The sequence below is a fragment of the Macaca nemestrina genome, chromosome 4 (genome assembly GCF_043159975.1).
Source record: "Macaca nemestrina isolate mMacNem1 chromosome 4, mMacNem.hap1, whole genome shotgun sequence".
NCBI classification, from domain to species: Eukaryota; Metazoa; Chordata; class Mammalia; order Primates; family Cercopithecidae; genus Macaca; species Macaca nemestrina.
Genome location: NC_092128.1, coordinates 49,336,562 through 49,351,404, shown reverse-complemented (window position 1 = coordinate 49,351,404; position 14,843 = coordinate 49,336,562). Strand labels below are relative to the sequence as shown.

The 14,843-nt window shown below is 37.2% G+C and overlaps 1 long non-coding RNA gene across 2 annotated transcripts in view; it reads left to right on the top strand.

Moving 5' to 3' along the window:
- LOC105475283 (uncharacterized) overlaps window positions 1-14,408 on the top strand; it is a 36,329-nt gene extending 21,921 nt beyond the window's left edge. Inside the window, exon 5 of one of the 2 annotated variants that reach the window (XR_983246.2) lies at window positions 13,856-14,408. This is a non-coding gene — a long non-coding RNA (uncharacterized lncRNA). The remainder of the gene's footprint in view (window positions 1-13,855) is intronic. The other variant, XR_983245.2, reaches the window with a different exon arrangement.
- Window positions 14,409-14,843: the final 435 nt, after the last annotated feature.

Sequence of the window (14,843 nt, the reverse complement as noted above, 5' to 3'; positions counted from 1 at the left end):
ATATCATACTGCAACCGAACTTTCAGAAAGTGCCTTCTGTCAAGTTTTGGTATCATATAAAAGGAAAATGTTCATAAATATCTGAAGAGCTATTAAAATATTCCTTTCTTTTCTAACTTTAAATCTATGGGTGGTCACATTTTCTTCATATACTTTAATTAAAACAATACACTGCAACATTGGATGCAGAAGCACACATGAGAACCTGGCTGTTTCCTATTATGTCACATAGTAAAGCGTTTTACCCAAATGGAAAACAAGGCCACCCCTCTCACAGTGTTTTGTTGGTCAGGAAAATAAAGATTTGTATTAACACAGTTATATGCAACACCAGTTGGAGAGCTTATCATTTCTATTTTAATTAAATTTAAAAATAAGTACTTTAAACGTTTTTTACTTTAATTTTGAGTATTGTGAATATTGATGATTATAATCCACATACTCAAAGACGCTTTGGGCATCTTTAATAATTTTTAAACATGTAAAAGTGTTTTGAGTGCAAATTTTGAGGACTTCTGTTCCAGTTGTTCTAGACAGCAGCTGTCTGAGTCATCTCCGGTCCTTCGAGTGTTCTCAGATGAGGCCGCAGACATCACAGAGCAGCTACAAACCATTTCTGTGGTGCTTTTTCTGAATTCCTGACCCACAGAATCTATGGCCATAAGCAATGGTGGTTGTTTCCTGGCACTTAATGTGGGAGGTTTATTCTAACAAGGATAGAGAACTGAAACAGTAGCTTTGCATCTCTTGGCTTTTCTACCTAACCCAAACCCAAAAGTTTTTCTACATACCTTGTGTGACTGTCATGCTTCCAGTTACAGTAGTTGGAAACCTGAGAGTTCCCTAGATTTCTCTCTTCGTTGGCCCGGTTTCGGTTTCCTGGTTACCAATTTGATAGATTCTACCTATTAAGTAGCTAATGAAGTCCTTCAGTTTTTCCATTTCTATAGTCAGAAATTTAATTCAGGAATTTATATCTCTCATTTTTGCAACTGCAATAGGCTTCTGATTGATCTTCCTAGCTCCAATTGCCCCTGTAGTCAGACTTGCACTTCATGTAAAAGTACTTGTTCTTTTCTTTAAAGAGTAAACTTGACATCATTAGCTCCTTGCAGGAAAGCCTTCAGTAGCTAGCTATCACATCTTAGGATAAAGAGCAAACTCTCTGTAAGAGGACAAATAAAGCTAAAGTAGTATGGCTCTTACTGTCCATTTTTCCTCATCTTCATCATAGAATTGTGTGAAAGTCCAATATTTTGCTATACTGCCAGTGGCCTTTTAAGAAACCATGGCCACTGAGAGCTTACTGAGAAAATAAACCATGTTCCATCTTCATATTTTTGAAATGCCATTATCTATCATAGTGGCAAAAATAGCTATAGAATGAATTCTTTTGCTGTAGTATGCAGTCATATAAGTATCGGAACATAATCTAGTCATTTTTAGTGGGGACACTATATTAAACAAAAATTCAAAGTTAAATGGTTAGAAATAGTCTTTAAACAAGTCAATAACCATAATTTTATAAAGTAGATTATTCACATAGTCAGGGTAAGTATTCTTAATAAGATACCACTAGTTTTATTAATTTTAACCTAAGAGCTATATCCTGTCCCTTTTTATTTATTTATTTATTTTTTGCTACTAAATATCTGCTTAATTTTACATTCCAGAACTGATTAATATTTTCATGTTTTCAAATATATAAAACTACATAGTGACAGTTAGCAACTAAATTCTATGTTCAAATGTGATTTTCAGTGCAACATTCATGACTCAAATATTTATATGGCATTTCAGTTTAGCATACCACAATTATTCTCCATATATTGCCAAATGAAAATCTATTTGCTTCCTAACAAATTTGGTTTCAATTTGTGATGTAGAAAAAACATAAATAAAACTAAGGAAATAGGGTTTTGAGCAGGGAAATGATATGCTCTGACTTAGGTTTTAAAAAGATCATTCTGGCAACAGTTTTAAAAATAGCTTGTAGAGGAAGTATATTGAATATCTTCTATTTGCACTTCCCGATTTATTCTCCATCCTGCTCTCTGCCCCAGGAGTTTGCCCCATATGTATGGCATCAACTGACTTCCTTTCTTTTGGCTCTTAGTTGGGTATGTCCAACAGAGGTACATTAGCTACCTCTTGAGGTTAGCCTCACATTCCCCTTTTCAGCTACAGCTAAGCATTTACCTACAGGTTTTTACTTACCAAGCATTTACCTAAAGGTTTTTACTTACTTCCCTTTAGTAGCCTCTTGCTTCAAGCCCAAGCCTTGATAGTTCATTTACTGTGACATGAGATGCCAGCAGGAGCCCACATGGTATTGCTACAAGCACAGTTGAAAGTGTGGAAGAAGTTAATATCCCCTGTGTTAATCCTCAAACAATGGGAAATGGGAGTGATGGATAAATGCTTTTTCCCATTAATCTTTTGCTGACCTATCTAAGAGTCATTCTGTGTGTTACTGAGAAGTTCCAAGAAGGATGAAGCCCTAGCTGCCTCTGGAGAGGACCAAATTCAGCAATGCACGTTTGCAACTTTTCCTTTTCTTATTTCATTCTTTCTGGTTCCTCCTACTCACTTCTTGTGTCACCTACTGAATGATATACCTGTACATGAGTGTCTGTTTTAGCCATTGCTGTCACAAAAATCTGAAAGCCAAGATTAAGACACTAATAGGGAGGCACTGAGAGAAGATCTAGAAGCTATAAGAAGAGTGAGGTTGAGATAACAATTTCTCTGGCTTTTCTGACCAGTCATTGTGGGTTTACTCCATCTTGCTTGTAAGGTCAAATACAAATTAAAAATAAGGGGTTTTATACTCCCTTTTGCAAACAAGGAAAGAGACTCCCCTCCCCTCCCTTAGAGTATTTACTTAGAAAACTTGTAATTATATATTCTGTCTCCATTTGAAATGAATGTATATCTTTTTAAAACCTAGGTAAGACTTCTGCTAGCTTTTACCTCAGAAATGTCTTTCTTAAAGACCTGGGGACCATCTCTTTGAAATGTAGTCAAAGAAGATAGTGCTGTTATCTTCAGATTTTAGTGGAAGGGTAACTTCAGTAGGCACCTCACTCTAAGTTTCAAAACTATCTCCTGTCATTCAGAAATGTGAGATTTAGTTTTCCCTCATATATAGTCAATTAACTAACACTGATGGCCACTCTAATAGCCAGGCGAATTTATGATGAAGTGTTTATGACAAATGTTGCTGTCAAGTCCTCTTACTTGAAGACAAGTTATTATCTTGAGAATATATATGTATTGTATTGAATAAAAAACTGAGATTTTTTTTCTGCCTTTGAAATCTCTTAGCAAATTGCCTATGATGCAAGTCACGTTCTAGTTTAATGCTTATCAATAATATTTTTTTTTCCTTTTACCTTTGTAAAGAACTTTTCAGAACTGACAGATTTTGTTTTTCATTATGTTTCACCAGAACTTCCAATAGTCATAGCCCTTACCATGTGGCTCTCCCCTGGGTCTGATAACTACCTCCTGGCCTAGATTATCCAACTCTAGGTGTGGTGATCACTCTCTATTGTTACTAGCCTCCAACTACTGCAATTTTTTTCTTTTTTCTGTTTGCTTTTTCCAAACCATCTCAACAACTTTATAAACATTTTATTAAATTCTTCTAATTAATAAATTTGAGCGTGCTATTTGTTTCCTTTCAAGACCATGGCTACCAAAATAGAAGAGATTAAAATGCAGAGAAGTTAGACAGGATATTATTGCTGAAACCACTGTTGCAAAAATTATTGTAGTGAGAGAAATCTAACCTAACTGACTCTACCTTGCTTCTGGCCTCACAAGATAACTGCCTTCATTAACTTTAAAACAAGATAATAACAGTCCTTCTGGAAGCTAAATCTCTCCTTGCTTAGGGACCGAAATTGCCTTATAAAATTAATTAAAGGTCACAAAATTAGGATTATCAACAAATCTGAATTCTGCTAAGATATAGGCATCATTAAATGACAACTAACTATTGTTCTCCAGCATGCCTTTCTATAATCATTTACTGTTCTGGAGGTCACAAGATTTGTAACTTCCCCAATTGCTCCTATATATAACATAAGTATTATCAAAACCTAAGATTGACATTCGAGATGTTTTTCAGACTCTTGCATTCTGACAACTGACTGACTCCACCTGAACCTCTGACTTACACCAAGGAAATGGCTCCCACACAGAAGCTGACTCAGTGTCGGAAAACAGTTTAGACACTTCCATGAATTCATCCCCAACCAATCAGCAGTATTCATTTATTAGAACCCTGGTCACCAAATTATCTTTAAAAACCCAAGCCTCTGAGCTTTCAGGGAAGCAAATTTGAGAAATGTCTGCCATCCTTTTGCTTGGCTGGCCCTGAGATAATTAAACTCTTTCTTTGCTGCAATATCTGTTCTTAATATATTGGCTTTTCTGGGCAGGAGGCAAAATGAACCCATTGAGTGGTTACATTATGTAATCCAAGTAAAATATAATAACGGCTGTTCAGTAGTAATGGGAGATTTAAGAAGTGGATGAATTATTATTTAAAACAGAAAGAATCAACCGGATTTGCTAATGGATGGCAATTTAATATGGTCCGTAAAAGAAAGAGGGCACACAAAAAAGACTCCGAAATATTTGGATTGATTAACTAAAAGGATGGAATTCTTTGTTACTCAGATGGAAAATATTTGAAGAAAAACATCTTTGCAGTAAGGGAAAACAAAATCTTGTTCTTGTGCCTGTCAAGTTTGAAAGGAGTATATGCTTTCCAGACAGGGATGTTAAGTAGTCTGTTCCATGCACCAGTTCGGGATAGAAGTTCAGACTGGAAGGATGAGTATGTGGGCATCAGTTTAGAGATTTGAAAATATTGAATCAGATCACCAAGACAATGTGTATGAACAAAGAAAGAGGATATTCAAAGATCTCTGGGCTACTCCAATGTTTAAAGCTTTGGGAGGAAACAGAAAATATAAGTTGTCAATTGTATCAGGTTGTTCTTGCATTTATATAAAGAGATATATGAGACTGGGTAATTTATTTTTTTTAAAAAGAGGTTTAATTGGCTCACAGTTCTGCAGGGTTAAGGGAAGCATTGTGCAGCCATCTGCTTAGCTTCTAGGGAGGCCTCAGGAAACTTACAGTCATAGCAGACGGTGAAGGGGGAATAGGCACCTCACATGGTGAAAGCACAAGCAAACAAGAAAGAAAGTGGGGAGGGGAGTGCCATACACTTTTAAATGACTAGCTATTATGTGAACTCAGAGCAAGAGCTCACTATCACCAAGGGGATGGCCCAACCCATTCATGGTGGATCCTCTTCCATGATCCAAGGACCTCCCACCAGGCCCCACTTCCAACACTGAGAATTACATTTTAACATGAGATTTTGTCAGGGACACATATTTAAACTATATCAGTTTACACCTAGACCATCCCAAATCTCATCTCCTTTGTACATTTCAAAATACAATAATCTCTACTCAATAATCCCCTTAAAGTCTTAATCCATTCTAGCATTAACTCAAGTCTCAAGTTCAGTTCAAGTTGAAAGTCTCATCTGAGATTTATTTTCTTCCACTTATGAGCTGGTAAATTCAAAACAAGTTATTTACTTCCAAGATACATTGTGGGTATAGGCACTAGGTAAACATTCCTTACTCCAAAAGGGAGAAAAATCCCCCAAAGAAAGATGCTACAGGACCCATGCAAATCTGAAATCCAGCAGGGCAGCGATTAAATCTTAAGACTCCAAAATAATTTCCTTTGACTTCATATCCTGCATCCAAAGCACAGTGGTGCAAGGAGTAGCCTCCCAAAGCTCTGGGCAGCTCTGCTCCTGTGACTTTGCAGATTATATCCCCCATGATTACTCTGACAGGTTTTTGAGTGCCTGTACTTTTCCAGGAGCAAGGCATAAGCTGCCAGTGGATCTACTATTCTACTATTCTGGGGTCTAGAGGACAACAGCCACTTCTCATAGCTCCACTAGGCAGGGCCCCAGTGGCAACACTGCATGTGGGCTCCAACCTTACATTTCCACACTTCCCTAATAGAGGTTTTTTGTGGTGCCTCTGACCCTGCAGTAGGCTTCTGATGTGCATGCAGGCTTCCTCATACAGCATTTGAAATATAGGCAGAGTCTATCAAGCATTTTTCACTCTTACATTCTGCATACCCACAGGCTTAATACCATATGGAAGTTGCCAAGGCTTACGACTTGCACCCACCAGAGGAGCGGTGCAAGCTGTATCTGGGGCCCTTTGGGTTGAGACTGAATCTAGAAGTGCTGGTATGTGAGGAACAGTGTCCTGAAGCTACACAGAGCAGCAGGGCTCTGGGACTGGTCCCTGAAGCCATTCATTCTTCTAGGCATCAGAGCCTGTGATGATAAGGGCAGCTTGGAAAATTTCTAAAATGCCTTTGAGGCCTCCTTCCCATTATCTTGGCTATTAGCACTTGGCTCCTTTTTAGTTATGCAAATCTCTCTAGCAAGTGTTTGCTCAACAGCCTGCTTGAATTCCTTTTCCTCCCAAAAAGTGTTTTTCTTTCTCTGCCACATGGCTAGGCTGCAAACTTTACAAACGTTTAGCTCTGCTTCCCTTTTAAATATAAGTTCCAACTTTAACTCATTTCCTTGCTTCTGCATCTGACCATAGGCTGTTAGAAGTAGCCAAGTCACATCTTGAATGTTTTGCTGCATATAATTTTTTTCTGCCAGATACCCTAAATCATCTCTCTTTAGTTCACACTTCCACAGATCCCTAGGGTATGAACACAATGCAGCCAAGCTCTTTGCAAAGGCCTCACATGTGTGACCTTTGCTTTAGTCCCCAGTAAGTTCCTCATTTCCATCTGAGACCTCCTCAGCCTGGACTTCATGTCCACATTACTATCAGCATTTTGGTCACAATCATTTAACCAGTCTCTAAGAAGTCCCAAACTTTCTCTCATCTTCCTGTCTTCTTCTGAGCCCTCCAAACTCCTGCAACCTCTGCCCATTACACAGTTCCATAGCCACTTTCACATTTTCAGTTGTCTTCATAACAGTGCCCCATTCCTCAGTACCAATTTTCTGTATTAAGCCATTCTTGCATTGCTACAAAGAAATACCTGGGATTGGGTAATTTATAAAGAAAACAGGTTTAATTGGCTCACTGTTCTGCAGGCTTTACAGGAAGCATGCTGCTGGCATCTGCTTGGCTTGTAGGGATGACTTAGGAAGCTTACAGTCATGGTAGAAGGTGAAAGAGAAATAGGCACCTTACAGGGCAAAAGCAGGAGCAAGTGCTGGGTCATGTGCTACACATTTTTAAGTGTCAAGAACTTGTGTGAACTCACTTACCACCAAGGGGACGGCCCAAGCCCTTCATGATGGATCTTCTCCATGAGCCAAACATCCCCCACTGGGCCTCACCTCCAACATTAGGGATTACATTTCAACATGAGATTTGGGTGAGGAAAAATATCTAAACTATATTACCAATGAAATAGGAGGAGAAGTAGGAAAAGTAGATGTCTCAGAAGCAAATGAATAAAAGGAATGCTCAATGGTGTCTCATCCTTTAATAATTGTTGAGTAACATGAAGACCAATTAAACTTACCAACATGGAAATAATTGGTACCCCTGACATGAACATTTTTTGTGAAGTGATAAGGACAAAAACTCACTGGAGAATATGTGGAGACAAAAGTATAAGCAGTTGCTTTTAAGGACCATTTTGTGTATGTTTTCCACAGAGAAACTGAGCAAGGGGAGATGAAATCTAGTGCACCTTTGGAGAACTAAGAAAGGAGCATAGGTTGTTTATCCAAACTAAGAGTACAGAAGGTAGAGTGGTCTAAAATGACTTCAGGATATGTGTTAATAGAAGCAAGCTAAAAAATGTTTTCTGGTTGCCTTTATTTCCTGAATGAAATAGGAATTAAAATATTCTCCTTGGAGGGAGGATGATGGAAGAAGAAGTGGAGATACAATAGGAGAAGAGAAAGTATATGATGGCTTTCTAGAAAATTGGAAAAAATGAATGAACTACAAAAATTTAGTATAATTGTACAACTCTACTAAGATATAACTTGAGTCTAGTGATAATAAGTTCAAGGTAATACTTTTCAGCATGGTTGTGTGCTCTTCTCTTGTGCCAGTTTAGATGTTTGCAAAGGTAGAGTGACCCAAGAATTAGATTTAACCAGCATTGGATTTTATTAGGAGAGAACTAAGAGACAGAGAGAGGCAAGACAGTTGAGGAAGTATTCAGAAGAGTAATTTTAGTGATGAATCCTGAAATGTATACTGAATAATAATGGAAAAATGAGCACAAGATTAGTAAAGAACAGGAAAAAAATCGTATAATTATTGAATTTGAAGTCCGAATTTTAAAAATGTTGTTCTCAGAATACTAGAGGAAAGAAGCAGTTGAGTGGAATAATTGGCTAGAGTGCTTAAAGTTTAAGTATGTTTTTATACTGGCTTGGGCAAATGGAAGATAGGGCTGTTTATAACTAATGACCTTATTTAAAAAGGTATATTGTATAAATTTGGAGGCAGGAATACTTGGAATAAAATTCCAAATATGTCACCTAATATATCTATAACTTTGAACAGATCACTTTAAGGGAGGAGACCATTCCTCATATTGTCTTATGACCAATTTCTGCCTCAAAGAAAAAGTAGGAGTTAAAGAAAAGACAGAAATGAAATCAGTAGTCAGATAGCCCAGCACTACATTGCAGACCTGGTAGTGAAAGATTGACCACTGACCTAACCGGTTATGTTATCTATTGATTCCAGACATTCTATGGAAAAGCACTGTGAAAATCCCTGTCCTGTGCTGTTCTGATTACTGGTACATGCAGCCCCCAGTTACATACCCCCTGCTTGCTCAATCGATCACGAACCTCTCACATAGACCCCATTGGAGTTGTAAGCCCTTAAAAGGGACAGGAATTGCTAACTCAGGGAGTTCGGTTTTTGGAGATGTGAGTCTGCCAAAGCTCCCAGCTGAATAAAGCCCTTTCCTTCCACAACTTGGTGTCTTAGGGGTTCTTGTCTGTGGCTTGTCCTGCTACAACTTTACCTAAGAGTCTGTTTTCTTGTATGCAAGTGGAAGATAAGAGTAGCTACCTTAGTGGATTCTTATGAAGATTAATTGAGATAATTCTAGATTAATTGTTAATTATAGTACCTGGCACATTGTAGATACTCTATAAATATTCATTATTCATATTAGCATATAAGCTTTCATCCAATAAAGTTGTTTGTTGAAATAAATTTGACTTAAATCTAAGTCATATATATATATGAAATATATATATATAAAATGACATTTAAAAATGTCTAGATATTTACCATGTTCATTTAAACCAAAATATTTAGCTGACTTTAATGAGAAGATGATTTTTGTTCTGACCATGTCTATATGAATTAAACATAACAAACCATAATGAATGTTTTATTTAAAGTGTTTTACCTCTATGCCTATAGTGAAGAGATTATCATCTTAAAGTTTAATGTAAGTTAATACATATTAGATGCAAAGTTAAATAATTGTCTATTGCCTAATAACATGGTTTCATTCATTCATTCATGATTTTCTATGCCCTAGACATTGTACTAGGTATTTGGGAAACAGACACACTAGAAATGTAAAGGTAGGATGCAGGATCTTATATGGCTTACACTGTAGTGAGAAAAACAGTAAATGAATATTCTGTAAAATGAACTATATAAATACAGATAGAGAGAAGTCTTTGGAAAAGAAAGAAAAACATAAAAATGGATAATGAGAGAGATTAATCAGAATTGAAGGGATGTTCTGAAGAAGTTATGCTTGTAGGGGCCTGGATAATAATATGGCGTTAGACGTATAAATAAATCTAGAACAAAACATTCCAGGTGGACGGAATAACAAGTATGATGTATTCAGTAAGTTAGGGATAATATAAGGGGGAAAAAGGGTAGAAATTATTCCTGAAGGGGCAAACTGAAGGGGCATTCCTGAAGGACTGACTGAAGTCCTCTTGAGAAGCTAGACATACCTTCTGAGGAACAGGCAATCTTAAAAACCACAATGATCAATGTATGGAATGTATGAAAGAACCCAGAGTCATTCCTGACTCTCCACTTTGCCTTAAACTCCAAATCAATACTTCTGAAAACTCTGAGATCCCAGGACATACACAGAACTAACCACTTCTCCACTCCTTTAATCCTATCACTTACTCAATCACCATCCCCTTTATTCTTGATTATTAATATCACCACATCACCTTTATCCTTGATCATTAATATCACCCTTTTAGTGTTCTTACTGCTTCCACCCTTGGGCCTTATGATCTATTCTCAACACAGTACACTGAGTCATCAATACAATGTAGAAAAGATAATGTTATTCTCCTGTGCATACAATCTAAGAGCTCCACTTTTTACACAAAATGTGAACTAAGAATCCTATCATGGTCTCAAGGTCTGATATAATCTAGTTGCTCTAGTTGCTCAGAGTCCTGTCAAAATCGTGACTACACATTCTCTGGCCATTTCCCTTATGTTCAGATAAATGGTATATTCATAGACTTCCTATCCAAAAACAACACTTGTAGTGCCTTTTTGACTTTCCAGGTCTTACATCAGAAGATAGAAGTTTTCTCTGGCCTCTCTGTGTGTACATCCTGTCTACTCTCTGGACTCTGCCATTCTGTTCCCCTCTCTATTACCTCAGATTATTTTTTAAATTCATAGTAATTATTTTCAGTAGTTATACTTAGTATCTTTGCCTATTTGTGCATATTATGATGTTGATTGGATTTAGGGAGGGAACACACTGAAATATTGTTCAAGCAAATACAGTTTAGATGGGAAGGAGGTGCATTTTGGTGGGTTATGAGAGTAACTCTGAAACCAGACTACTTTGGTTCACATCCCAAATCTACCACTTAGTAGATGAGTATAATCTCATGCAATTTATTCAATCTCTCTGTGCCTTATTTTCTCATGATAGTGATATCAATATCCAACTTCAGACATGTTGTTAGACTTAGTCAATTCATGTGAAGAAATTGATATAATGTGTGATACATAGAAAGTACTTAATATGTTATTAAATTAAATTATTATTTTGCTGTTTTTGTAAGGCTATCCTTAAAATCAATTGTGTGATTAATATCTTAGGCAACTTATATTGTTAAGAATAGTAAAACAGAAAGATTTTGAAGGGAAAGAAAAATGTCAGGAATATACTTTTCTGGTTCAACTTAAATTTCCATGTGATTTTAAAACTGGAAGGATCATGTAACTTGGTGAAAGTTTGACTTTTTTGGTAAACTTCTCCTATGATCACTTCCAGTCTTTTATTTATTCCCTGCTGTTTTCAAGTTTAATTCCTTTGTTGAAATAAATCTCTATCTTGAATGTGCGGTGACTATTAAATACTACAATTGATTGCTGCTGTATGTTCTACTAATGAACCATAAGAAATTCTCTCTCTTGTCACTTTTACACAGCTGACTTCATTCACACTGCATAAATGAACACCTAAAAGCAAATCAGTGTCAGTTTTTATTAATATGTAGCAGTTTTCAGATTACAGTTACCAAATAGGAAAACCTATTTGTTGGTTAAAAGTGAAGATTAAAAAATGATGAATTTCTGAGAATTGTATTTCAATTGCAACCTTATAGAGAAGTAAATATTAGAGATAGTATCACAAAGTGGAAAGAACACAATGTGAGGCAGCAGACCTGAGTCTGAATAGTGGATCCTTCCCCTTACCGGCTGTGCAAACTTGATGGAACACTTAACCTTGTTGAGTCACAGATTTTCGATCTGTAAAACAGAATTCCTTTCCTGTTAAATACACACTATTCAGAGCAGTAAGAGACACCGTTTGCAACACAGTAGTAGGTGAAACATTTTAGTGAGGGTAATAATTAGGATGTTAAATTCCCACATACTTGAGGGAGACAGTAGGTGTAGAGGGGAGAGATGCAAGACCTCATTCCATGGAAAAATGAGGTCCCTGGGCTTCAAAGTTCTTTTTGTGCATGCACTAGCAGACAATCGCCACTGTCCAAGGTGACGTCTCTTAGATGCTGAGTCCCTGCACTCCGTATATGCCTCCTAAACTGGTGCTGTGATAAGATTGAGGGGAGCACTGGCCATTCTACTTTGCTGAATTTGCTTCCTTTCAACTCCTACTGTGATGAAAACATCTGAGTGTTGCTATATCCTCAACTCAACCCTTGCTAAGATTGTCTGCCTTCAATTTCTGCTGCAAAATAATTTATCTCTACCCTAGTAGGATCCCTGACAGACTCATAGGCTCTCAACTCAGAATCCACATCTGAAGAGACATAAGGAGCATTCACACACGCCAGCTAGGGCCTGACCATTTGCTCTATTCTCTTCATTAGCCTGTTACCTTATTTTGTAGTAAGGCTTTGCACAGAGTCTCTTTCTGGTGTCCTAATTCACTAAGAAACAAGGTAAATATTCCACGCTTTCTGTACTCCCTTCATTTTATTAAACACATATCTAAAGAAGGTCCCAGTGAATAATGTCTCTGAGCATTCACTCTCTCATGGATGGATCGACCCTATAACTCACTTATCACCAAGAAACTGTGGCACAAGTGACACTGTAAGACTTCTGAGTCTAGGCAAGAAGCAGCATGGTAGTGTCTGCCATGGTCTTTCAGAATGCTTTCTTTGGAGCATATAAGAAATCTGAGTACTCTAGAACTGCCCTGTGAGGAATCTCCAGTTCCTCATGTTGAGTGTCCACATAGAGAGAGATGGTTAACCAGCCTCAGCACTTCCTGGCACCAGACATACAGGGGAAGAAGAAATCTCTCAAATACTTTAGCCTCAACAATAATCTCATTGCAACTCCAAAGGAGCCCCACCAGGCTGAACTCATCAGTTTTATGAATCAAAGAAAATAATAACAACTCATTGTTGTAATCTAATGTGCTTTCAGGGGATATGTTCTACAGCGATAGATAAGCAGGACATCTTCTTTTGTTTAAAAGCCAAAGAGGGAAAATTAGGACACCAATCTGTTCCACTCACATGTCTATTTTTCTTCTTTCTTTTCACAATTCTAAGAGCTATAAATACATGCAGGTGTCATTGTTCTGCTGTTTGTGTATGAGGATGTGGGGTTTTTGTTGGCGGTGGTGGTTCTGGTTTTATTTTGTTTTGCTATTCTTAACAGTAAACTGGTTTCTCCTCTATACTAATAGTCTCTAAATTTGTTTCAATCTTATACTCCTCCAAATAAAAAGACATGTTGAGAATTCATGTGCACATGCCCTGAAGGGAAAAAAAAAATGATAGAATGTGGGAAGCAGAGAAGAGAAGAAGAACCCAAGCAAAAGTATAATTTCAGGAAAGTCTTGAGGGGAGTGCTTTAGCCTGATTCTGCAAAGAATTCCTGGAATGTATATTCTGTGTCAAAAATGTGTTCTGGCTTAAAGCAGAGGACCTGAGCTTTCATAACCTACACTGGTTTGTCACTAACTAAGGGCTTTCTGAGAAGGTGGCAATGGGAAGACAAATTCTGAGGACTTCTAGTTTCAACAGGCCAAGCAGTTGTAGTAGCAGCTCTTTGAAGAGCCACAGTTGTGTACTATTGAAAGAAAAAGTAGGCAGACACTGGGAATCAAAAACAGTGAAAGAAAGTAAAGGGGATTTCACTGGCACCAGCAATATCCATACATACCCCAATATATGTTACGGTGGCAAACATAAAAGACAATAAAAAGACATTGCTTTAGAAAGAGCCTCACAGGAAGGAGTGTACAGAAATCACCCCAGAATAATTTTTTTCTTCTTCTTCTTTTTCAGGTACTCCTAGAAAGTCAGCTAACAAATCAAAAACTGATCTAAGACAAATGGCATTCAGAAAAGATTCCTCTTTCCTCTTCTCCCCACTTCTCTTCCTCCTCCAAGCCAGACTGGGATACAAGTAATATATATAAAACATTCCAGCAGCTCACATTAATGAGTTCATGAAAACCTAATCATTATCTACCCTCTATATTAAAATTCTATCTCACAGGTTAACATTAGAGTCTTCTGAATATTTGTTATAAAAGGGAGACTCTATGATAGTACCACAGTAACACAGCTATATGCTCACCAAGTACTTACCAGTGTGAGTACCATTGCCCTTCTCAGGATGCCTATTTACTTTTAATAAAATAATCTTGACACATATAAAGCAAGTCAAACAGATACTGAATCAAATAAATCTAAAACATAGTAACTTAAAAAAATACTTTTTCTATCATGACAGTGTCATGACATCAATGGCTATTACGGCAAGACACAAGAAACTTCTAGGCCAGATTAGGTGATATGGACTGAAGATGCCCTTATTAATAAAAATTCCTTTTATAGATGTAAATTTCCTTTACAAAAGGACAGCTTTTCAGAGCTACTCCTTTGTCTGTGGTTTCTCAAAATAATCTGCTCCAAATATGCCAAAGAACTATGTGTTGCGATGACATATTCTGGTTTTCTACAGTAATGTTTTGGGGGTAGTGTGTCCTGCCTCCCAACATATCCATCCTGCCATATTTCTTGTTGTTTGTTTTGTTGCCTACTCTACTTGCATTGTAGGTATTACCTTCAATGTGTGGCCTCTTTGCATAAATGGTTTAAGAAATTTATAATTTCATAGGGTTCATTTGGTTGAAATGGGAGGGTATAATCTGTAAATCCACTTCACAGGCACATATTACTGCACTATGTCACAATATGCTGAAGATAAACCAACTGGGGAGGACATCATTACTTATTATTGGACAACCCCTATGATTGTCTCTGAGTA